At 38.7% G+C, this 19557-nt stretch overlaps 1 pseudogene across 1 annotated transcript in view; it reads left to right on the forward strand.

The window, feature by feature from the left end:
* Positions 1-19557, forward strand: part of LOC308256696 (neurofilament light polypeptide-like) — a 113904-nt pseudogene that overhangs the window by 12329 nt on the left and 82018 nt on the right. The window contains exons 2-4 of the transcript in view: positions 157-1026; positions 1267-1603; positions 3051-3061. The product of the transcript in view is annotated as a neurofilament light polypeptide-like (transcript). The remainder of the gene's footprint in view (positions 1-156; positions 1027-1266; positions 1604-3050; positions 3062-19557) is intronic.

Consider the following 19557-nt stretch of genomic DNA (forward strand, 5'->3'; position numbering starts at 1 on the left):
TGGGGACCTGGGTAGGCGGGGGTGGCCAGGGTCTCTGGGATCACTGTCTGCCCCCGGGCCGCCTGTGGACACAGGTGGAGCAGGCTGGAGTTGAACATTTTAATGAAAATGGGATGCATGTTCCCTGGACCACCACGCCCTGGCCCTGGTGAGGAGAGGGCAGTGGGCAGTTAGCAGGCACCAGGGCTTGGAAGGGACTGGGAGCAACCTGCAGGCATGCTACCAGGAAGAGGTGCTGAACCATGATGACGCAGAGGGCTGGCTGATGGAGGCACACAAAGGTGCAGATGAGGCAGCTCTCGCTGGTGCTGTGCTTGAAAAGCGCATCGACAGCCTGATGGACTAAATCACCTTTCTGAAGAAGGTACATAAAGAGGAGATCACCGAGCTGCAGGCGCAGATCCAGTATGCTCAGATCTCCGTGGAGATGCACATGTTCTCCAAGTCCAACCTCTCTGCTGCGCTCAAGGACATCCGCGCCCAGTACGAGAAGCTGGCTGCCAAGAACATGCAGAATGCAGAAGAATGGAAGAATGGTACAAGAGTTGCTTCACCATGCTGATGGAGAGCACTGCCAAGAACACCTACAGGGTGTGCTACCAAGGAGGAGATGTCTGAAAACCACCGCCTGCTCAAGGCCAAGACCCTGGAGATCAAAGCAAGCCGGGGCATGAACTAAGCTCTGGGAAAGCAGCTGTGAGAGCTGGAGGATAAGCAGAACTCCGATGTTAGTGCTATGCAGGACACAATCAACAAATTAGAAAATGAGTTGAGAACTACAAAGAGTGAAATGGCATGATATTTAAAAGAATACCAGGACCTCCTCAATGTGGCTTTGGACATTGACATTGCAGCTTACAGGAAACTCTTGGAAGGTGAGGAGACCCAGCTCAGTTTCACCAGCGTGGGAAGCATAGCCAGCGGCTACTCCCAGAGTTCCCAGATCTTTGGTCGATCTGCCTAAGGTGGTTTACAGACCAGCTCCTACTTGATGTCCACTCACTCCTTCCCTTCTTTTTTTTTTTTTTTAAATATATTTTATTGATATTTTACAGAGAGGAAGGGAGAGGGATAGAGAGCTAGAAACATCGATGAGAGAGAAACATCGATCAGCTGCCTCCTGCACACCTCCTACTGGGGATGTGCCCGCAACCAAGGTACATGCCCTTGACCGGAATCGAACCCGGGACCCTTCAGTCCGCAGGCCGACGCTCTATCCACTGAGCCAAACCGGTTTTGGCACTCCTTCCCTTCTTAATACACCAGCCACGTCCAGGAGGAGCAGATCGAGGTGGAGGAAACCATTGAGGCTGCAAAAGCCGAGGAAGCTAAGGATGAACCCCCCTCTGAAGGAGAAGCTGAAGAGGAGGAGAAGGAGAAGGAAGTGGATAACTAAGAGGAAGGAGAGGAAGAGGAAGAAGGTGCCAAGGAAGAATTTTGAGGATGCAAAGGAGGAAGAAGAAGGAGGTGAAGGTGAAGGAGAAGATACCCAAGAAGCTGAGGACGAGAAGAAAGATGAAGGTGCTGGGGAGGAGCAAGCAACCAAAAAAAGATTGAGCCCCCCTTTCTTTAATTATTTCAAGAATAATCCTCCTGAAACTAGGTCAACCACGTCACCAACCAAGCAGTTGAGTTCCTGATACTATATGAATTAAGAAGTCAATATATATAACATTCTGAGGTGATTCAGGTTGGACATTAAAAGTTGTGCTATGACTTTTCTCCTTATGCAGAGTATTTGTTTGCCTGCAGAGTGGCTTCCTGGCTTGCTGCCTGCCTGTGCATGGTCCACGCTTATGAGTTCAGGATCTATGACTATGTGAATAATTCAGATGTTTACAATAAAAACACATGAATACGTGAATTCACTGATGTTAATGTTAAACTTCATGGAAAAAATAGTCCTTTGAATCTTTGGTGGTTAGAAATTAAAGACCTCAAATCATGTGCAATAAACAGTAAATTAAGTTACACTGAATGACAAAAAAATACATTAGGGGCTAGGAAACGTTCAAAGAACTGGGGAACCATTCCCAAATCAGGAAGGGAAGTCACAGGGTGTATATTATTGCTATGAATACAGTATTTCCTACTACTTGCAGCATATACAATGTAATGTATTAGATGCCTTCCTATCGCATGAAGTATGTATTCTCATAGAGTTAATACTGGTACATATGTTATAGTTATGGCAGTATGTCATATCCTATCTATATTAATAAAAGGGTAATATGCTAATTAGACCATGAGACCTTCCAGAAGTCCTTCCGGACATAGCCATGGTGGCAGGGCCGAGGCAGAGGTGGTTAGGGGTGATCAGGCCAAGAGGGGAAGGCAGTTGGGGGTGATCAGGCCAGGAGGGGAGGGCAGTTGGGGGTGATCAGGCTGGCGGGGGGGGTGGGCAGTTGGGGACAAGCAGGCCAGCAGAGGGGACCAGTTGGGGGTGAGCAAGCCAGCACGGAAGTGCAGTTGGGGGCAATCAGGCCAGCAAGCAGAGTGGTTAGGGGTGATCAAGCAGGTAGGCAGGTGAGCGGTTAGGAGCCAGCAGTCCCAGATTGCCAGGGGGTTGTCCAACTGCCAGTTTAGGCCTGATTCCACAGGGGTCTCAGATTGGAGAGGATGCAGGCTGGGCTGAGAGACACCCCCTCCCCCATGCACGAATTTCGTGCACTGGGCCACTAGTTGCTAAATAAAAGTCTAATTGATAAAAGGACCAAAAATTAGAAGTTAGTAATATCTTTATCTTTAAATCTACTTTATAGTCTACATCTCACATAGCACATCTATTCAGTACAGTACAGCACATTATTTCTATAATGGGTTATAAAACACATTAATATATCAGCACCTATACATGCTTACTAGCAGCTAGATACTGGCACAGCAACACACAATACTATGACACAAAGAGGCATCCATCCACCAGCTAAGATCCTGTGGAAATGACTCAAAATGAGTGATGTCAAAATACCACATGCATGCCAAGGCTGGTTTTGCTTAGCCTGGCAGATCTCATTTTGAGATTTGGACATTGTCTTTGTGCCTTTCAGACCTTCCCTAGGTAAGTCAGCTTGCTAACACTGCTCTCTGTATGGATGGTGGCTCTGCCCTATTTGGAATTCTGTTGTACCAGGCACTTAATAAAGCCTCCTTCCTGCTGCCTTTGAGCCCATCAGTGGCAATTGTTAAGGTATTCTGTTATCTTCCATCTCCCCACAGATCCTTCCCCGAAGAGTTATGCTTCAATATGCATTGCTTCAAAGTGGATAGACTGGCTGCCCTCTAGGATCTCATTGTTGGTGATTCCACCTCACCATTTAATTAAATAGAACATCCCAATAAACTTCCCTGGAAACCATTTATAGAGTCCTAAGTCTCATGATCTTTTGTCAATCTGTACACAGTGAGAGGTCCATAGATCTTCAGTTTCATTCAGAGTTCGGGGCAAATTGAGCTAGACATCTCTCTCCCTACAGAACATAAGACAGGGCCTGATTCCTTTGCCTGAATAATTCCTATATGTATACTAAACACCAGTTGGTGTCAGACATGTGCTATATGCTTGGAATACTCAAATATAAAGTCTTCGACTCAGTGAGCATATTGATTAGTGTAAATTGTAATAAATGCTATAACAGAGGTTTGCAAAATATGTTTTGAAAGTATAGAGGGAAAAGGAGCTCTGCCTAACACAGAGAGTAGGAAGAAAAGTGAAGCAAAAGTGAAACAAGTATTTAGGAGGTAGGCAGGTTCAAGGGTATTGGTAAAAAAAGGCCCATTCCCATCAAAAGAGAGAAATAAATTCTAAAAAAATGTATACTTGGTGAAAATTCAGTGTAAAAAGTCAATAGAGAAGCATCAATTAGCTCTTCCAGACCATGATTTATCTCAATCCATTCATAACAGAAGAATCAAGTCCCATAATTCATCCATTAATAAAAAATGTCTAAAGAGAGTAAGTGATTTCCCCTGGAGTACACAACTAGTTAGAAACATCTTTAGGTTTAGAATATAGACTTCCTGACTGAAGTAAGGTTATAAAAAAAAAAGGGGGTGGGAGTGGGGCATACCCTAGTGTTAGAATGCTCTGAACTGTGTAAGTCCCTCTCTTGGCCTCTGCAGAGACATTTCCTAATGCACAATATATAGGAATCAGATTTTGGAATTATGTGATTTCTTACATACTGACACTGGGACGACTAAGCATTTCTGATGACCAAATGATAGTGAGTTGACAAAAGTAATGACGTTAATTCCTTCTTTAGTCATGAGGATCATTATACATACCAAATAAGGCTAAAGTGCAAATGTGAATAATACCTGTAAGTTTTTTATATGAACCAAGCAAATAGTTAAATATGTCAGTGGAGAATAGTTTTAACCTTAAGTTATTTAACTTCTCTGTGGTCTCTGATATTGCTGATTGCACGTCTTCCATTTTCAAAATTGTTACTTATACTTTTTATGCCATTTTACTACTCTCTCCTGGATTTCTCTGACCTTCTGCTTATGCCTTCTCACTAATCAGTTAGGGTTCCTCTTTCTTTGAATGTTGGTGTTCATCAGGTCTCCAACCTTGGCTCCCTATCTGTACATATTATTTTTATTTTTTCACTTTGAATATCTTACCTAAATGTGTAGCTTCTCAATGTGTTATTGATAAGTAGACCACTTGGCCAACTCTAGAAAGTATCCAACTGCCTTTTTTACTTATTGCTCAGAGCGGTCTTAATCCAAACATGTTTTAAACTTAACATCATTTTCTTCCTCAAACATGCTCCCCCTGTAGTATCCCTGTCTTTGAAATGGCATTACCATTGGCCCCGTTGTCCAAGTCAGAAAATTTGGAGTCACTTAAATCAAGTCCTCACCCACTGGTCACCAGTGCTGTAAATGCTACCTTTGTGTGATTCCCCTACTTTCTACATCCACCATCACACCTTTTATTCATGCCCTAATATTTTCCTGCCTGAATAACTTGTCTTCTTCTTTCTTCTTTACTCCTCTCCTCTCCAGCCCCCTTTCAGCATCTGCAGAGACCTTTTCAATACATAAATGTGATTAAAATTCTTCAATGCCCCCTGGTAGCTTCCAGCCTAAAATTCAAATACCCAAACTTAGGCACAAGGGCCTTCAAGATTTATCTCTGACCTATTATCCCTGTACAATCTCATTTGCACCCTCCATCCCATGTATATCAGCTACCTTTAGATCCTAAATAATTGGGCTACTTTCTGCCACCATCACTTTCACTTGCTGTCCCTTCTCAGATGTGTCTCTCTCCATGTGTGATGCCCTTCACCTCCTTCCTCAGCTAGGGAACTTCCATTGATCCTTCAACCCCAGCTTAAGTGCCATCTTCTCAAGGAAACCTTCCATGATTTAGGAGCTCTGCCCCTGTTCCCCAGGCACATGTGGTCTTAGCTCCATCACAGTGTATATGGCTCCCTCCATTAATAGACTACAAGCTCCCTGAGGTTGGAAATTGATCTTACTTGGATATCTATGCTCAGTTCATAGCATAGAGCCTAGATTATAGATGAATGGAAATCTTATGTAATCAAGCACTGTGGAAGAAGTAGAAAAAGGATTATAAAAATGGATTTATTTAAAATTCCTCTTGGACACTGAGGTAGAAAGAAAAAATGTGAGATTGACACTAAGTGGAAAAACTTGACAGGTGATGCAAGTTTGAACCATTGTTTTTTACAGAGAAGATGTACGAAGAGAGGAAATGCTTAAATTTAGCCCTGCAGATACATAGTGATTCTAGATAATTAGAGAGTCCCTTGAGAAATAAAATATTTATTTTAATTTAAATGAGCAGGAGTTTCTGTTTAGAGCAGCTCCATATAATTTTTAGTCTCTTCTGTATACCACGCTCTGTGTTCTTCCCTGGGGATACAAAGATGGATAAGATAGACACTTACTGTCTAGTGGAAAGAAAGACACTTGTACACTGCAGAGTGTTAGGCATAGTGGTATATCCAAGATGACACTGAAGCAGAAAAATGAGGCAATGCTTGTTTGCAGGGTGGGGAGGATGGTTGGAAAGTATTGTTAAGGAAAACCTCATAGAAAAGAGGACCTCCAATGATCATTGAAATATAATGAAGGATTTACTAAAGCAGGGAAATAGCACAAGAAACCACAATATAGAAGACAAGCATATAGCTGTATGTTGTATTTAGAAAATAGGTACTTTAGTAATATAGAGCATAACTTATTATGAGAGGAACAGCTGCTATTTCCCTTTCGCAGTCTCTAAAGAGTTAATAAGGATCATACCATGAAAAATTGGTGTGCCATGCCGAGAAGTTTGGGCTAACATATAATTAGTAGATAGATGCAAGAGGGTTATCCTAAGGGAAGTGGCAAAGTCATATTTGCAGCTTAGACTGGACCACTCTGGGTGAGATGGCAGTACTAGAGATAGAGGAAAGAAGCAGCACAGAATAGGGGGAGAGAGACATGTTAAAGGGCTTGAGATAAAACTAGCGAAAAAGCTGCTTTCCAAAAATATTTAGGAAATAAGACCAGCAAAAATCGGCAACTGGAATTTCTAATTTGAAGTTATGCCAGTGACACATCTTTAGCTAAGACATTTCCTTTATATCTGGAGAAATTTTAACTTTGTAAAATGAAATAACAAAAGGATACTAACCGTCACTAGTAAGCATGGGTCTTATTCTGCTCTAAGATGGGATTCAGGCCTCAAGAGAAATCTTTTGTGTAAATCATTATGAAATATTTACAGCACATTACAACCATATGGTGAGTTCACCCAGAATCGACACGCTTTTGGGCCCTTAATTAGATGCACCTGATATGGTTTATTTTTTAAATGAGGAAATGTGCCTCCTGCTAACTGGTTCCTGGGAAGCAAGGCAGGAAGACACGCTGGTGCCACACTGAGAACAATGTACACGATGCTAATTTAACCTGGTGGCTTTAGGACCAGACTGATTTAATAAGTGTAAGTTATTTTTTTAAGTTGGATATGTACTATATTAAATATTAATGTTATGTGTTTATAATCATATTTTTTCATACCTACATTTGCTTTACTTTTTTTGTGTACATTTTTAAATACATTTTTACTTTTGAATAATTTAGATTTACATAAAAGTTTCAAAGATAGTACAAAGAGGTCCCATGTATCCATCACCCAGTTTCCCTAATGTTAATATCTTACATTAACCATGATAAATTTATGAAAATTAAAAAAATAATAACATTGGTGTATTACTATTAACTAAACTACAGGCTTTTTTTCAGATTTCATCGGTTTCTCCACCAATGTCCTTTTTCTGTTCCAGGATACAATTCTAGATCACACTCTGAATTTAGTTATCATTTCCCCTCTGCTCTGTGACAGTCTCTCAGTCTTTTCTGTTATCCATGACCTTGGCCATTTTTAGTAATATTGGTTCAGTACTTTCTTGAATGTCCTTCAATTTGGGTTTATCTGATATGTTCTCTCATGATTGAACTGGGGTTATAGGCTGGGGGAAGAAGACCGCAGAGATTAAGCCCTTCTCATGGCATCCTGCAGGAGGACACATGATAGCAACATCACTCACCCCTTGGTTAAGGTAGTGTCTGCCATGATTCTCCACTGCAAAGTGATTGTTTTTCCTCCCCATACTCTGTTCTTTGGAAGAAGTCACTAAATGCAGCCCACACCCAAGGAAGAGGGAGGCATGCTCTGCTTTCTAGTGGAGAAAATACCTACATAGATTATTTAGATTCTTCCCTAAGGGAGCTTTGTCCCTGCTCCCCCATGTATTTATTCATTCAAACATTTATATTAGAATGGAATCATGGACATTTACTTTATACTTTGGGTTAGAATCCAGTAGTATTTTGTTGGTCAAATCATTTCACTTTTGGCCATTGGGGACTGTTCCAGGTTGGCTTCCTGCTCTCTTTGGCATGCCCACATTATTTTGCTTTCTGAAAAGTCCATTACTTTCTGACCTTACAAAATGCTCAAAGTTTATTTGTATAATCTCTTTCCCTGCAATAGAATTACCCATTTCTCCAAGGAACCCTGGTTCCTTGTGTTGGAAGATGACATTTAGCAATCAAGATCTGGACTACACTGCTTTTTGAAAACCCTTTGTTTTTCTCTTGCTTATCTTGTATTCTAAGAGCAAACCACAAGGTCACCCTGTCCCATCGTTCTTGTTCAAAGAACAGTTGTGACTTGGAGAATTTTTAAAAATACAAACTTCTGGTACCCACTGTTGGGGACTGTGACTCTGTAGCCTGCAGTTGGGCACTAATCTGGTGGTGTTGATGCTGGTGTGGTTATGTACCCATATAATTTTATTATGAAAAATAGCTCAGGGATTACTGTATATATAACTAACTCCCTTGATTTTACAGTGGACCCAACTGAGGCCTAGAGAATGAAGCACATGTCCAAAGACACCTAGCAAATGAAGTTATTTCTTCACCTCTAATAAGTCAGATATTTTCCATGCTTATGCTCTCATTGTGTGGTTACTCATCCCTTTTAAATCCATGAGTCTCAACTCTGACTCCTGGGGAAGCCTTAAAAATCCCTATGCCCTGACCCCACTCTTAGAAATTCTTACATAAATGATCTGGAATGGTACCTCACAACGAGGATTTTCTTAAAGCCTTACAGATGATATAATGAGCAGAGGGGTTTGAGAATTACTACTTTAAATGAGCAAACTCATTCCCATTAGGGCTCAGATACTATAGATTATGTTTTCTTTGTGTGATGTTTCAGAGTAATGTTTGATTTATATTATATAACTTGACACCTCAGGTTCATCAATTTAATTTGACCAACATGGATAGCATTTACTTTGTAGCAGAGTGATGGGCTCTCTGGGGGAGGGAGTGATTAGGAACATGAATCAGTTATAGTCTCTTCCATCCAAGAACTTAAACTATAATAAGGGGACATTGGTATGGATACAAATAAATAGAATAACACGTAGAGACAGGTGAGTGCTAAGAGGAGCATAAAATGCCAGGGAGAAAAATGGGGTTCAAAGGATTAAGGAACTGATCATATTGATGTAAATGGACAGTTTCACTCTCTGGCTGAAGCAAGTGCTGCCTTCCTTCTGAGGCTTTATTATCCTCTGCCAAGGCTGTAGCTTTTCAGGGAAGACGGGAATCATATCATTTTGTGTGAAAAGTCTATTAGTATCACACATTAGCTGACATGGTTATCGCCCAGGTCTTAATTAAGCTCCCTCAAGCAGGATGGTAAGCAAACCATATTCACAATGAATCCAGCTGTAAGAAAACTTATGTTATTGTTAGGCATCTTGACTGCAAATTGCTTTGTCACATCACTGGGCAATGCTCTTATTACTGTTTTTACTGCTGGTAGATTAGATTGCCTGTTGTAGGAATTATGTATAACTACACTGTTTTTAATATTTGCTACTGCAATCATTTCTGTAATTACGATACGGAAGCTATGGCTGCAAGCTGTTCCCGTGGATGGCTATTTCACTGAGTTCTAACGATGGTATCTACTGAAAATTCTATCTGCAAAGGCCCTGCTAGCAAGTGCCTCCCTGGTGATATGAAGCAGATAAGCTTTATCAGATGCTGTTAATACGCTTGATTTATGATGTTGGTGGTTCAATCTGACAAGTTATTTTGGGTTTTAGACATTTACATTCCAGGCTTTAATATGTTCTCCCCCATCCCTTGGGGCAAGCAAGAAACCTGTTAGAATTTGAAGCTACTGAGCATTGTAAAGTAATATTCACATAACACATTTTCTTGTAGGAACTATCTTCCAGGTGCAATGTCAAGTCATGTATTACACACTGAGAATAATGTGCATAAAGCTGTTAATTGAATAAAGACTAATTATGAATCAAGGAAAGGCTTCCATGTTAGCTCTGGGAGTTGCCTAAAACACTGCAATTAACGAGTCCGTTATCATTTTTCACAAAGTGAGGTAATGCCCCAGCAGCTGTTGTTTCCCTGGTTGACCTTATGCCTCCTCATCATCTTCCTGTTCTGCCTGATTCATACTGTTGTCAGAAAACGCATGTGTAAACAGTATGTAAGCACATCCCCCAAATTAAAGCCAAACTCGACCCTTACACATAAATAGAGTAGTGGCCCATGGTGGTGTGACTTGTGGGGTTTCCAGGAGAGTTTTCTCTTCCCCAAACCCATTCCTCAAACACCAGTCCAAGTGCTATGGTGTCCAGAGTTCTGCCACCTGACCTTTGGGAATAACTGCGCTTTCCATCCTCCTGTTAAAAAATTCCGATATTGTGGAGACTAACACATTAAGTTCTCACAGGCTTATGTAATTGTTTTGCTCTGAATGAATTTTGTCCACTTGGCCAAAAAGGAATGGACTGCCACTAACTGTAGTGAATTTTTCTACATTGAAGTGTCAGAGCTAGAGGCTAGAGCGTGTTCGGGATTTGAATTGCTGAGACCACTACATGGTATACATTTTTCTTCTAGCTCTTAGTTTTTATCATTGCCCTAGTCAATGAACCTCTCTGGACTTTTAGACTTACCTATAAAATAGATGACTAGGATATCTCCATTCACTTCAATCTTCTTAATTCAACCCTTATTACATGAGGGAATAGGGCAGGCTAATATACAGGAGAGGACACTAGGAGAGAAGAGAAAAAGGATCTCTAAAGAAATGCTTTTCCACCATAAAGAAGGTGTTGGTATGATACTACCTGGTGGGCAGTAGTTCACCTGGGTCATTGGAGCATGGTTGGCTGTAGAGTCCTCTGAGCCTGAAAGACAGCTTCCCTGACACCTGTTTGGGCGAGTTGTGTGCTCCATGTCCCTGCCAACACCTAAAAGTCCTCTAGATGAAACAGAAAACAACATAGGCACAGGGTAGTTACTCCTCACAAGACCCACTGAATTTCGATAAACTTTGAAACTCATATTCACACCGAAACCGGTTTGGCTCAGTGGATAGAGCGTCAGCCTGTGGACTGAAAGGTTCCAGGTTCGATTCCGGTCAAGGGCATGTACCTTGGTTGTGGGCACATCCCCAGTAGGAGGTGTGCAGGAGGCAGCTGATCGATGTTTCTCTCTCATCGATGTTTCTAACTCTCTATCTCTCTCCCTTCCTCTCTGTAAAAAATCAATAAAATATATTTAAAAAAAAAAGAAACTCATATTCACCTTTCCTGCTACTTTCTTTTTCCCCTCTAATTCCTCTTTCATCATAAGCTGAACAGTGATCAGCAACCAAGTTTCTGATGTTTTCTCCACCTAATCTCCTGATTCCCTTTCCTCTTTGTTTTTGTTTTTGTATACAGCTCTCTGGTTAAGAAGTAGATCATGGCACCAAGGTGAAAGTGAATGGCATTTTTTGGTTGGTAACTATTATGCATGAGGTTCAACTGAAGATATAAGTAAGAAAAATATATTTTAGTAAATAGGATGCAATTTCTATCCTTCTTCCCCTAGAATAATTTGCTTTTTTTTATGCTTCTGTACACATAAAATCTTCTTCATTCAGCTCTGTAAAATGTTGATGAGGGTATTGACCCAACTAAAAGCAGAGGTAAAACTGAAGAAATTCATTTGAGCTTTCACTTTCTAATTCTCATTTTGAACACCTTGTTTAATAAGAGGATTCTTCTAGCCCTCTTGATTTTGTACCACTTGCTAGTTTTGCTCTCTGTCTAACCATACTAAAACTAAAAATGTCTCATGAGTTAGATCACTTTAACAATGACATCATTTGAACACTGTCACCTAGGTAATGGAATAATTACCATAGCAACAGAGCCTTTATCTTTCAGCAGCTAAAAAATTTTGACAGATGGGAGACACTGATTGAAGATTCAAAGCAGGACATAAATGTGATATCTTACAAACTGCTATATTTTCATAAATATTAAATTAGATATGAGGTATACATATTGCTATTTATTTGCTAAGTCAATTTTGCTTTTGACCAGGATATTTTCTTCTTGAAAAAATTGGGATTAGACTATTAGATGCAGGGACATTAATAATACAATGTTTAAATTATAAAATTTTAAGAGAACAGTAAAAAGAAGACTACTGTACAATGATTGTTCTTATTAAATTGACCAACTAAGCATCTGCTGTTCCTATAGCTATAATCTATATCTGGTGAAAAATTCTGTTAAAATATATTCTCCTTTATTTTTGACTTTGCAATTATTCCTTTCAATTGACTTAAATCTTGGGTGTGTTTATGGCTGTGTGTGTGTGTGTGTGTGTGTGTGTGTGTGTGTGTGTGTACAGTGTCTATATGTTTCTCTTTCCTCTGTATTAAACAAAATGAAGCCCTAACTGATTTGGCTCAGTGGATAGAGCATTGACCTGTGGACTGAAAGGTCCTAGGTTCGATTCCGGTCAAGGGCATGTACCTTGCTTGCGGGCACATCCCCAGTAGGAGGTGTGCAAGAGGCAGTTGATTGATGTTTCTAGCTCTCTATCCCTCTCCCTTCCTCTCTGTAAAAAATCAATAAAATATATTTTAAAAAATGAACTCAATGTGCACCTTGTAGGCAACACAATGTTATTGTGTAGGCAGTTTGAATTTGTCACTTAAGGGGATATAGATCAAAAGGTCATTTAAGAATTTCTTATTTCCCTACTAAAATATAATACAAAATATAATACATTTTGTTTAAAATATAAAACAAAATGTGGATAACCAACTTCGTTTCTCATTTTTTAATTTATTCATCTCTAAGGAAATTATCATTTAGTAGGAAAAGTGGACCCAGTAAATTGCTTTTATTGAACCTTTCCAAGCTTGAAAAATATCACAACTTTCATTGCCAAAAAAGTACAGGGTATAGGGGAAAAGATTTAAACAAAAAGATAATGCTGACTTAATAATTATGTGCTCCTTGGCCTTTCTAGGAACGGAGGAGTAAGTTTACGAATAAAATCATTTAGGCCAGTGGTCGTCAAACTGCGGCTCACAAGCCACATGCGGCTCACGAGCCGTGGTTTGCTGCTCTGTTGACTGAGTTTGCCAACCACTGATTTAGGCTATAAAAAGAATAATTTCTATCAATAAATAATATGTACATGTACATTTTCATGGATTCACTTACCAAAGAATGAATTGTCATAATATCCAATCAAGGCCTTGGGTCAAAATCAGCATTAGTATATATTAATTTGATAATATCTTTAGAGAGCACTCATTCTCTTCTGGAATTTTTTTCTTTTTTGTCTCATTCATCTCCCTGAAATTCATGTAGCAACTTGAGGAATGATTACTTTGTCAAAATTTTTCATGGTTTAAACCCAAGCAGAGAACACAAGTCTAATTTACATGCCTATTCTTAAATAGAAAATAATGATATTAAGATCTATTTAATAGTTCACAGCCAAAATCTACAATGTGCCCATTCAAATCTATTATAATTCAATTGCTTTGTGGCATAATGGTGTGTGTGTGTGTGAGTGTGTGTGTGTGTGTGTGTGTGTGTGTGTGTGTATTTGTCAGATATTTTTCTTAAATTCTCTGGCAGTCTTTACAAATTGAATTATAACTTCTCTATCTGCCCAGACAAAGAAATTAGGTTTCATTTCATTCATGGAGGACAAAGCTCTTCCCAAAGAATCCATGAGCAGATTGAAAATATTAGTTAGACCTCAAAAGGTGACTTGTAAAATTGAAGAGTGTGCTGACCTTGATGCAAGGCTCTGAGAAGGACAGAGCATGGGCTTTAAAGTAATAAAGACACATTTTAATATGTGGACCCCACCTTACTCACTATCAGATGCTGTCTTTTGAGACTACAGTTTCTCATTAGGTAAATTGGAAGAAGAATACCTACTTCTTAGAGGACTGTTTGAAAATTACTTCACTTAAAGTGGATATAAAATACCCAGTACACTGCCTGGAACATAGTAGATACTCAGTAAATATCAACTCTCTTCACCTTTAATTTTATAACTTCACAATTGCCATGGTTCAGGTTATGATGAGTGTCAGAACTGGGATGAGTTAAGGAGGAAATGACCAATGTAGCCCCAATCTGAAAGGCATCTACAGGCTACAGGGAGGGAGATGATGGAGGGCTAATGAGCTGTTACTTGGTGACAACCCCTGGTGAGATGTGCAGAGGAGATTCCCCCTCAGCTAATTTCGCAGGTCAGTAGTACATAGAAGAACTAGTTCCATTTTTTGTTTCAAGGAACCTTTTCTAAAGAATTGTGGAAAATAAAATTTTCCCAGTTGAGGTTGCTATGGAGGAAGTTTTGTCAGAGCCATTGTAAGCCCTGTTAAAACTATTGGGTCAGTAGATGCTTAAAACACATTAGGTTCAAAATGCAGTCAAATAATTCCAGACAATTGCCACGTGTCAGTAGAATGACCTGTGCATAAAGACATCTCTAATCCATTTCTTAAGGAAATGAGATCATGATCAGAAAGAGTACATTTTATTCAAAAGTAGAAAAACTAGTCTACAAATTTACTTTAAAAATGTGGGTGGCTACTTAACTCTGCCTTGGACAAAATTATTTTGATGAATTTAAAAAAGGAACAAATCTCTAACATGAGATTGCATAACCAGTTCACTTGCAAATGAGTTCATTTGGCTCCTGAGGTGGTTAGGTTAGGGCAGAGGTTGTAAAGTGATAACCCACTGGCCATGTCTGAGGTGGAGACACCAGTTTCATAGCACCAGACACATCTAAAGGTGGGGTGAGGAGTAAAAATTGGTCACGGGTTCGTTTAAAGAGCAATCAATGTTTTACATTTCTTCCCTATCAGACATGGCAAATGAAAACCTTTCCCCCACTGTGGCAGAAGACTTTGCTCTCTGCACACCCTAATTTGGAGAAGCTCAGATCCTGGAACATCAGAGGAAAATGAGCCAAACAACGCTGTCATACTAAATTCATAAATATGATGTGAAAGTCTCCATATGACACAATATTAAAGTGGGATTCTCTCCACCCTAACCTTGACAAAGAAGATGCAACATGGGTGAAATCAACAACTACCAAGAGTAAAAACCAAGTTGAACTAGAACAACAAAGAAAGAAAAAAAAAAAGTCTGGGTAATGTGAAAAGACAAAGGACTCTTGGCCACAATCTAACCAATACCCAATATTTTTCTTCCTTCCTTCCTTCATTTCTTTTATGAATAATTGATTGCAGAGATAAAGGAGAAGGTAACAAGATCTTCAAATACGCTTCTATTTCAGTTTTGTCTGAGGCTTGAGATAACTACAGTAAACCCTGTATCTAGCAGTTGAGTGCTGGATCAGCTAAACAGGAGTGGGAGGAAGTAAAAAGATAACTAGTCTGTCCTCTTTAGCTCAACTTTAACCTTGAGCATATGCAAAAAAAAAAAAAAAATGAAATATAAAGAAAGAGTTGTATTTCCTGAGGAAATTTCTTCCTACTGTTTCCCTGTGGGAGAAGGAAGGGGCCTGCTTAACCATCACCATCCCCTTAAGTTGATCGAAAGGAGCTTCAGGAAAACTCCATAGAGAATCTAGTAAAGGGTATTCACAAACCCTACAGCAAAATCATAATGATGTAAGCATTAGAAGCATCTGCATTTCTTTTCAAAGCAAGCAGACAACAAAGATGCTTGCTATTGCTACTTCTATTGAATAATATACAAGGTGTCTTTACCAGCATAGTAAATAAATAAAACAAACAAAAGATATAATTAAGAGTTATATGGTTTTAAAAAAAGGAGAAACAAAGGTGCCATTAGTCATAGATGATATTACGATTGCCTACATAGATAATGCAAGAGAATCTACAGGCAAATGATTAGAATTAATGAGAAGTCAACCAGGTGTATATAGTCTATATTAAAAATAAATTGCATTTCTATACACAGTAAACAACAGTAAATATAATTTAATACATATATCTATCATTGGCAGAAGTACCAAATGTAAAAGAATTATAAGAATACATATAAATAAAGGTGCTTATGATATCTATGAAGAATATTGTAAAACTTCATTGAAAGGCATTAAAGATGACCTACATAAAAAAGAAATATCATGTTCATTAATAGTTTCAATATCATAGACATAGCAATTCTCATTAAAATAATCTGTATGTCCTCTGAAATCCAAAGAAATCCTGACAGGAATTTTAATGAAATTGAATAAGCTGATTCTAAAATTACTATGGAAAAATAAGTCAAGAATAGCAAGATGTTCCTGAAGAACAGAATAAGAAACTTGTTTTATAATAAATCTTATTACAAACCTATTTTAATGACGATAAGTGTATTTGTATAGGAGTAGGTTAGCAAACAAATAGAATAAAAAGCCTACAAATATATACACACATATGTTAAACTGTATACATGAAATAAGTGGCATTACAATTCAGTGTGCAAAGAATTCTGGAAATTATTCTAGAACAATATAATATATAGAGGTAAAATAAAATCTGATCCTCATTTTGTATATACCCAGAACCAGTGATTACATAACCTAAGTGTGAAATTTTGAATATAAGGAAACAACTTTGTGATTTGAGGATCATGAAGAGTTTCTTAACCAAGACACAAAAATATATATATTATGCAAATTAGCCAGGATGTCGTAATGGGTCACAACCGACCATTAGCATATTATCTCTTTATTAGCTCATATGTGTGCTTCAGGGCGTTGCTCTGGAGACAGGGCGGAAGCAGGGAGGTGCTGGGAGAAGGTGGGACTAGCCTAAGGCTACTGGAGGGTGGAAGGCGCTGTGAGAGAAGGCAGAAGGGAGAAGGTGGCAGTTAGGCAGGGTGATCAGGCCAGGAGGGGAGAGCAGATAGGCAGTTAGGGGGATTAGGCCAGGAGGGGATAGCAGTTAGGCAGTTTGGGGGATCAGGTCAGGAGGGGAGAGCAGTTAGGCAGTTAGGGGGATTAGGCTGGCAGGGGAGCAGTTAGGGGCATCAGGCAGGTAGGCAGGTGAGCAGTTAGGTGCCAGTGGTTCTGGATTACGAGAGGGATCCCGGACTGGAGAGGGTGCAGGCCGGGCTGAGGAGACCCTCCATGCACAGATTTTGTGCACCGGGCCTCTAGTATAAACATAAATAAAGGGTGATAAATATAGGTATACTAATTATTTTTGTCCATCCAAATGTATCATTTACAGTTATCAATTAGAAGATATTTGCAAAACCTAATTACCAAATGACTAGAACTGAGAAGATACAGTTTTCCTCAAAAATCAATGAGAAAAAGATAAAAGAACAATTTAAAGGTGGAGAAAAAATGTGAACCAGCACCTCACAGAGGAAACACAGTTGTCAGTAGTTATTCAAAAAGGTGACAAAACTTATATTCATGGAAATCAAAATCAAAATGAAATATTATTGCACAAATTCCAATGGGAAAAATTTTAATGTCTCACCATGCATAGCAATTACTGTGTGAGAATATGGAGCCATAAGAACTCTTACAAACTTCTGGTAGGAGAGTAACTTGATAGAACCATTTTTAAAAGGCTCACAAACCTGCATGAAGTTAAAGACATGCATTTTACAACCCAGCAAATCTTCCCTGAGGATGTGAGGAGTCTGCTGCACTTGAGCACCGAAGACTGCACAATATTTTTTATTGCAGCACTGTTTCTAATTGAAATAAAATTAAAACAATGTAAATACCTACTAGTATAAACTATGGATAAATCTTATATGTTTAAAATATTACACAATAGTAAAAATAATAAGTAATATCTCACAAACATTTATTCATGAAAAAAACAAATCAAATACCATATGATGCTTTTAGGGGGAAAAGCTCAGAACATAAAATATGTTTAGGAATATATATTTATATCCAACACACTATAAACAAAAGCACATGAAAGGTAAGAATCAAGGAGAGTAGTTAGTCATAGGAATGAGGAACAGTGTTCTACGTGGAAAGGGTACAGACTTCAATCGTAATGGAAATACTGTATTATTTTCTTATAAATATTTTGGTTTAAAATTTCTATAAACCTGACTTTTTTGGTAAATTTATAACACTTGGTTCAAGTTCCAAAAGCAGAATGTTGCACGAGAAATGGAGAGACGGATAGACAGCTAACCAACAAAGAAGCGGATAACTATAACATAATATAAACCATAACAAATGAATCTAATTGAATTAACAATTCACCCATCAAAATGGGAAAAATAACTTTTTATTTTAACATCATATTTCATCTATATACCCTCAACATAAAGAAGAATAAAACTATATGTCACCAGGCAAAGGAACAAAATAACCATATATAGATATTGAACCTTCTTTGGTTGGTGTTTCTTACACAGTATGGGTGAAAAATTTTAAAACTACTTCGTGTGTATTTTATTGCTGAGTATGAGTAATCAAGTATACTAAAAATAATGGGAGACTGATTTTTCACTATTAGAGAAATTACAAATGTGAAAATATGGGAGATTAAAATGAACCCTGTAAACTAGAGTTGAAGGAATCAGCATAAACTGGGGTTAGACAGATAGAGAGAAATGGAGTCGAAATTGTTTGATTAGAGCTAGAGGCAGATGTCAGAGTGTATCTGTATGTGTATGTATGAGCACACAATGCTTTCATAGTTAGCATACCTAGAGCCTAGATCTTGGTTACTAGATGCCATTTCTCCTGAAAAGGAGCTAGAACTGTTGGGAAATTGGCTTGATGAGCAGAAAAAAAGTAAAATATGAGTGTGGAACATCTTATTGTGCTGGGAAAGTTGGAAAGCACTCAAAGAATGATGGAGTCATGTTAAAAAAGAGTGGGAATATGAAATGGTATAGCCACTCTGGAAAACAGATAGACAGTTTCTCATGAAGTTAAACATACACTTCTGTATTACCAAATGACTTTTGGTGATTTACTTAAGACACGTTAACACTTATGTTCACATACACACACACAAAGCTGCACATAAATGTTCATAGCAGTTTTACTGGGAATAGCCCCAAACCAGAAACAACTATCCATGTCCTCCAGTGGGGGAATGGATAAACTAAATGTGGCATATCCATACAATGGAATAGTACTCAACAATGAAAAGAAAAGAACTGTTGATATATTCAAACACTTGGATATTTCTCATGGGCATTATATGAATGAATGAAAAATCAAAGGCTTCATATTGTGTGATTCCATTTACATAATATTCTCAAAATAGCCACTTGTGGTCATAGAGAAAATATCAGTGGTTTTTAGGGGTCAGTGTAGGAGGAGACTATAAATACAAGGGATAATCCAAGGGAGTTTTTTTGGAGTGATCAAACAGTTCTGTACTTTTATTATAGTAGTGATTTGAGCGAATCTATATTTTGTAGAACTAGACACACACACAATCCAGTTTAGGACCTAATTGGCCTAACCAGTGTACCTCTGCCAAGGCCAGGCATTGACCAGGAGCTGCTCAATGACAGCGTGGCTTTGGCATGATCACAGTAGTGGATCTGAAAGGCAACAACTGGAGCCTGTCAAACACATCCATGCCCAGATTCTCAGGAAAGGAGATCTGAGAGGTGTACTTCTGTGATCACACAAAATATGACACACTGAATTAAAGCACGTCCATGAATC

The sequence above is a fragment of the Plecotus auritus genome (genome assembly GCF_963455305.1).
Source record: "Plecotus auritus genome assembly, chromosome: 8".
Taxonomy (NCBI): Eukaryota; Metazoa; Chordata; class Mammalia; order Chiroptera; family Vespertilionidae; genus Plecotus; species Plecotus auritus.